The sequence below is a fragment of the Equus asinus genome, chromosome 23, assembly GCF_041296235.1.
Source record: "Equus asinus isolate D_3611 breed Donkey chromosome 23, EquAss-T2T_v2, whole genome shotgun sequence".
Lineage (NCBI taxonomy): Eukaryota > Metazoa > Chordata > Mammalia > Perissodactyla > Equidae > Equus > Equus asinus.
Genome location: NC_091812.1, coordinates 62225304 through 62232774, shown reverse-complemented (window position 1 = coordinate 62232774; position 7471 = coordinate 62225304).

Here is a 7471-nt window from a genome sequence, read left to right as displayed (position 1 = left end):
AACACCAAAATAAAGAAAAAATTTTAAAATGTGTTTGCTCTATTTCTAATGTCTAGAACAATGTTGGGCACATATTAGGCACTCAATGAATGTTGGCTGCATAAATAAATCAATGGATTCTAACATTCACTGAGTACTGCTATGTGCTGGGTATTGCCCTATAGCTGTGTGGTCTAAAGCCATTTGAGTTAAATGATTTTGATCTGTCACAGAGCAAACCGTGTGCCCTCAGATATAACCAAGAGAGAGCAAGCCTGCGCTCACTCCTTTAGCCCATGACGGGGGCTCTGTTTGCTCTCCAAGTGCGTGGTAAGGGATCCTGCTGCAGTGGTTTCTTCATTCCTTTGATGTGCCGGTATACATTTCCCACACTTCAGGCAATAACTTACAGCGCGAGGGAGGTGTGATAAGGGCGTGTGGAGTAGGGAAAGCTTGCTCGCCCTGACCGTGCTGACTGCATTAGGTTACTCTGACGTCCTTTCCAGCTTTACCAGGAATAATTCTTCCACCTCCAAGCACACGGGCTCTGTTGTCTGTTTACTTACGATTATTTTTTTCTTATAATCTGGAAATAGGTTCTTGCTTTCATTTAAAAATATTTCTTCCACATAAAGAAATGGAAAGCTATTCCTTGCTCTTGGGTTGGAAGAATTAACATAGTTGAAATGTCTACACTTCCTAAGGCAATCTACAGGTTCAACGCAATCCCTATCAAAGTCCCAATGACATTTTTCACAGAAGTGGAACAAAGAATCCTAAAATTTATGTGAAACAACAAAAGACACCGAATTGCTAAAGGAATCCTGAGAAAAAAGAACAAAGCTGGAGGTATCACACTCCCCAATTTCAAAATATACTACAAAACTGTGGTAATCAAAACAGCATGATACTGGCACGAAAACAGACACAGAGATCAACAGAACAGAATCAAGAGCCCAGAAATAAACCCACACATCCTTGGGCAGCTAATTTTTTTTTTATTGAGTTATTGATAGGTTACAATCTTGTGAAGTTTCAATTGTACATTAATGTTTGTCAGTCATGTTGTAGGTGCACCACTTCACCCTTTGTGCCCACCCCCCACCCCACCTTTCCCCTGGTATCCACTAAACTGTTCTTGGTCCATAATTTTAAATTCCTCATATGAGTGGAGTCATACACAGATTATCTTTCTCTTGCTGGCTTATTTCACTTAACATAATTCTCTCAAGGTCCATCCATGTTATTGCAAATGGAATGATTTTGTTCTGTTTTGCAGCTGAGTAGTACTCCATTGTATATATATACCACATCTTCTTTATCCATTCGTCTGTTGATGGGCACTTAGGTTGCTTCCACGTCTTGGCTATTGTAAACAGTGCTGCAATAAACATTGGGGTGCACAGGACTTTTGGGATTGCTGACTTCAAGCTCTTTGGATAAATACCCAGTAGTGGGATGGCTGGATCGTATGGTAGTTCTATTTTTAGTTTTTTGAGGAATCTCCATACTGTTTTCCATAGTGGCTGCACCAGTTTGCATTCCCACCAGCAGTGTATGAGGGTTCCTTTTTCTCCGCAACCTCTCCAACATTTGTTGCTATTAGTTTTAGATATTTTTGTCATTCTAACGGGTGTAAGGTGATATCTTAGTGTAGTTTTGATTTGCATTTCCCTGATGATCAGCGATGATGAGCATCTTTTCATGTGCCTATTGGCCATCAGTATATCTTCTTTGGAGAAATGTCTGTTCATGTCTCCAGCCCATTTTTTGATTGGGTTGTTTGATGTTTTGTGGTTGAGTTGCGAGAGTTCTTTATATATTATGGATATTAAGCCTTTGTCAGTTATATGACTTGCAAATATTTTTTCCCAGTTAGTGGGTTGTTTTTTTGTTTCAATCCTGTTTTCATTTGCCTTGAAGAAGCTCTTTAATCTGATGAAGTCCCATTTGTTTATTCTTTCTATTGTTTCCCTTCTCTTAGAAGGCATGGTGTCCGAAAAGATCCTTTTAATACTGATGTCAAAGAGTGTACTCATGGGCAGCTAATTTTTGACAAGGGATCTAAGAACACACAATGGAGAAAGGAAAGTCTCTTCAATAAATGGTGTTGAGAAAACCGGTCAGCCACATGCGAAAGAATGAAAGTAGACCATTATCTTACACCATACACAAAAAATAACTCAAAAGGGATTAAAGACTTGAATGTAAGACCTGAAACCATGAAACTTCTAGAAGAAAACATAGGCAGTATGGTCTTTGACATCTGTCTTTGCAGCATATTTTCAAGTATCATGCCTGACCAGGGAAAGGAAACAATAGAAAAAAATAAATGAATGGGACTACATCAAACTAAAAAGCTTCTGCACAGCAAAGAAAACCATCAACAAAACGAAAAGACAACCTAACAATTGGGAGCAGATATTTGCAAACCATATATCAGATAAGGGGTTATTATCTAAAATATATAAACAACTCATACAACTCGACAGCAACAAAAATAACAACCCATTTAAAAAACGGGCAAAAGATCTGAATAGACATTTCTCCAAAGAAGATATACAGATGGCAATAGGCACATGAAAGGATATTCAACATCATTAACTATCAGGGAAATACAAATCAAAACTACAATGAGCTATCACCTCTCTTCCATCAGAATGGCTATAATCAACAAGACAGGGAATAGTAAGTGTTGCAGAGGATGTGGAGAGAAGGGAACCCCCATACACTGCTGGCAGGAGTGCAAACTGGTGCAGCCACTATGGAAAACAGTATGGAGATTCCTCAAAAAATTAAGAAGAGCACTACCATATGATCCAGCTATTCCACTGCTGGGTATTTATCCAAAGAATGTGAAAACACGAATGTGTAAGGAGATATGCACCCCTATGTTCATTGCAGCATTATTCACAATAGCCAAGACTTGGAAGCAACCTAGGTGCCCATCAAGGGACGAATGGATAAAGAAGATGTGGTATATATACACAATGGAATACTACTCAGCCATAAGAAATGATGACATCTGGCCCTTTGTGACAACATGGATGGACCTTGCGGGTATTATGCTAAGTGAAATAAGTCAGAGGGAGAAAGTCAAATACCATATGATCTCACTCATAAGTAGAAGATAAAAACAACAACAGTCACATAGAGACAGAGATTGGAGTGGGGGTTACCAGAGGGGAATGGGGGACGGAGAAGGGCGAAAGGGGTGATTAGGCACATTTTTGTGGAGCTGGGTTATAATTAGTCTTTGGGTGGTGAACATGATGCGATCTACACAGAAATCAAAATATAATGATGTACACCCAAAATTTATATAATTTTATAAACCAATGTTACCACAATAAAAATAAATACATAAAAATATTTCTTCCCTCTTTTCAAAATGCTGGCTTCACTGAAGGGCTGAGTTTCCACTGTAACTCCTGACTTGATTAATTGCAGTAAGCACACCCTCCTGAAGCACCACCCACCGTGAGGCGTGCTCTTTTTCTAGGACATTTTCAGTCAAGGAGAAGGAAGAGCTCATAATTGGATTAGGGTTTTCACTTGTTTCTTATTAGGCTTTTGCTTACAGTTTGGAAATGTTTGTTCCCCATAGGCAAAATTAGCATCAGTATTAAGGGTGGTACATTTTTCTACCCTGTAATGTGTTGTGTATCTTAATTAATAGTAGGCAGAATAGGGGCCGGCCTGGTGGCATAGTGGTTAAGTTCACGCGCTCTGGTTCAGTGGCTGGAGGTTCACTGGTTTGGATCCTGGATGCGGACCTACACACTACTCATCAAGCCATGCTGCTGCAGCATCCCACATAGAAGAACTAGAATGACCTACAACTAGGATAGATGACTACATACTGGAGATTTGGGGAGAAAAAAAAATAGGAAGATTGGCAAGAGGTGTTAGCTCAGGGCCAATCTTCCTCACCAAAAAAAGCAAAAAAAAAAAAAAAAGGCAGAATAATAGGATACCTATGTGTTTTTTCTCTTTTTTGACTTTTAAAATTATCAATTATTGAGAGCTTAGTATGTGCTGGGCACTGGAGAAATCTCTTAAGAAAGGTACTTCTTTTAAGCCTCACTACAGTCTTATGAACTAGGTGTGATGAAGGAACCAAAGCTAAGTGAGGATAAGTAATAAAACTAGGAACAGAAATTCTCTCTGGTCTCAAAGCCCGTGCTCTTAACCACTGTGCTACACTTCTCCTGTCTACTGCATGGTCACATTCTGGAACTTGCCTTCTTCTAGAACACCTCCATCTTAGAAGACTCAAGAAAAACTCCAGTAGCCTGAGCCCTGAGTCCAGCCCCCAGCTTTTTCATAGCTTCGTTTCTACCATGTCTATTTTTCACCTCTGTTGGGATTTTCAGTCCCTTGCTCCCTCCGCTTCCTCCCAGGGTAGCAGCCCCGTCCTGGGCTTTCTTCTCCATGAACTTCCTGCTTGATCTTCTAAAATATTCTCCCACAAGTAGCCCTTTTTCTTGCATCCTACTGCTAACCCCACTCTACTGTACCCCAACTCTGGATCAATGCCATGATTCTCTTCCGGTACTCCTATCTTCAAATTAGCTCATCAATGTTATCACAAGATCCGTGGGCCTTGCAATAACCCTTGCAGATTGGCACCAGTGCACATTTATGGCCTTAGACCCTCCTGGGCTCTCATCTCAGCACTCTCCTTCTGTTACGCGGCTTGGCTGTCGCCAGCTTCCTCCCCTTGTCTTCAACAACTGTGCCATGTGAATACCACTGTCCTTAAGTGCTCACTTCCCTTGCTCTTAGCTGACTATGCTTTTCTCTATTCCATTAAAAATAATGGAAGATACTATGAAAAACTTCATATCAATAAATTTGAAAACGTAAACAAAGTGGACAATTTGTTAGAAAATCTCTGTCAAAAACTGAAGCGAGTAGGAAAAGGAAATCTGAATAGCATCAAACTATTTCATTTGTAAATAAAAATTTTCCCATAAAGAAAAAAATTGAGGCTATCAAGCAGTATCTTGCTCAACTTCACTGCTGCTCATCCACACGCCTACCATTCCTGACTTTCTTCCACAGGATGTGGGTTTCTCTTCCTCTCCAAATCCGGCTCCTCTCCTTGACCTCAGGTCCAAGACGGAAGCGGCTGCATTCTGGGCAGCAGGATGTGGAAAAGAAGGGGGTCAAGGACTCACACGTACTGTCCTTTGAGAAGTTTCCTCTGGGACCCTTGCCCTTATATCTCCGTAGCCAGAATTCGGTCACAGGCCACAGGTGACTAAGCTCCTGTCTGAAATGTAATCTTTATTTTGGGTAACTACACGCCCAATTCAAAGTTTTATTATTGTAGAAGCACGGAATGAAATTGGAGATATTGAGTAGTCTCTGCCAATGATCCTTTGCACATGAAAAAAGTTGGGTTGCCTCTCTTTTCCTTCTTGACTTGTTACTTCTATTGCAAATATTTAGTGAATTTAGACCTTTTAATCTTTTAACTCTGTTTATGGTGTCTCTCATCATACGGAGGTTTAAAATTATTATGTAGCTGCTCTGAGACATTTTTCTTCATTGTTTCTGGATTTTATGTTTTGTTTAAGCAGGCCTTCCTCGTCCATGTGTTCTCATATTTTCTTTTGGTATTTTTGTACTTTTGTTTTATGATTTTAGGTCTTTATTATATCTGACATTTGTTTTTTGGTGTAGTGTGAGGTAGGGATCCATCTTTATTTTTTCAATTTTTAGCTAAGTACCCCAACTCATTTATTAAAGTAGCTTTCATTTCTCATTCACTTGAAATGCCACATTTATGGTGAACTAAATTCTAATACATACATGAGTCTCTTATGGACTCCCCATTACAGTTCTATTGAGCTAAATTCATACCACAATTTTCATTAATATAATTTTGTAGAATTTCTTTCTTCTTCCTTCTTTTTCTTTTCTTTTCTTCTTCTTTTTTTTTTTTTGAGGAAGATTAGCCCTGAGCTAACATCTGCTGCCAATCCTCCTCTTTTTGCTGAGGAAGCCTGGCCCTGAGCTCACATCCGTGCCCATCTTCCTTTACTTTATACGTGGGATGCCTACCACAGCATGGCTTGATGAGCAGTGCCATGTCTGCACCCGGGATCTGAACCGGCGAACCCTAGATGGCCAAAGCGGAATGTGTGAACTTAACCTCTGCACCACTGGGTGGCCCCAGTATTCTTCCTTCTTTTTCTCCTCTTCCTCCTCACTGTTCCTCCTTTCTCTTCCCTACTTCCGTTTCACCCAGCGAAGCTCTTCTGATGCTCCTGTGAAGATGAGGCGAACTAACACGAGCTAAATTTACCGTACAGTCGCTGTCCCTGTCTCGCTCATCACGCTCCCATTTCTGTGCTGCCCAGTGTCACCCTTCCAGGTCTTGCATTGCATGGGATGCTGAAGTTGGAAGGATTGCAGCTTGCAGTGAACACTTGTTCTTTGCACTTCCTCTTTTTGATCCTTTGGACCCTGTGTGTGTGTGTAAAATCTATTTCTCTTTACTGTTGGATTTAAAAATTTTCTCTAAGTTCTCTGAAGATGTGAAAACATCATTGACCGAGTATATGTGGATTCACCTCTTCCTTTATTTGCTCTCTTATTTATTTATTTTCTTGACTGAGGCTCTCCTCTGGATCAGTGAGTCACGGAATCTCAGAATCATGCAGCACGTGAGTGAGTTACCTGGTGCTCAGTGGTCCCATATGGCCTTGGGAACAATTTGCTGCCCAAAGTTCTGCCGAACCTGTTCTGGATGCAGATCGTGAGGAAGTGCTGAGTGTGGCCTCCTGTGATGAGAAGTGGGCACCCTCTCCCTAGGTCTCCCCGTCCCTGGGCTCTTTGGGCTTCTTTGAAGCTACCATCTTGACTTTCTCTATAGCCATGTCTTGTCTGACCAGTGTTCTCCTTCAACATTTTATTGGCTCTTGTACAGTTACTCTTCCAGATGAACTTTCTCTTCAACTTGTCAGATTCTATTAAAAAATCTCACTAGGATTTTGACTTTGATTGTTTTTAATTTACCAAATAATGGGAGGGATATTAACTATATTAAGCATGCTGGATCATCAGAACAGAAGATTCTGATGACAGGAGCTGAGGCTCTAGTGGATTTGATGAATGTGTGTGTGTATAGAATGATGGTGGTGGGAGATGAACATGGAGGGCTTTCCTTTATAGTGTCATTTCAATAGGAATTTTATAGGGAAAAGTAAATTTATTTGTTTAGTTAGCCGTCTTGAACTAGAAGCTCTGATAGCTTTTGTGAGACAAAAATCTATATTTGAAAAGGAATCAAGGCCAAATAAGCCAATACAGTTTGGTTTACATTGAAGTGTTAATATTTTATAAAGTCGCTGAATGCACCCTGAAAGGTTGCCATAGTAACGGTCATTTTCATGAAATGATTTTAGATGCTGGATTCTTGAATGATGGCATGCCTTGTTATTTGCTTTAAGGCATCTTTAGTGTTCTCTCTCTCTCATTC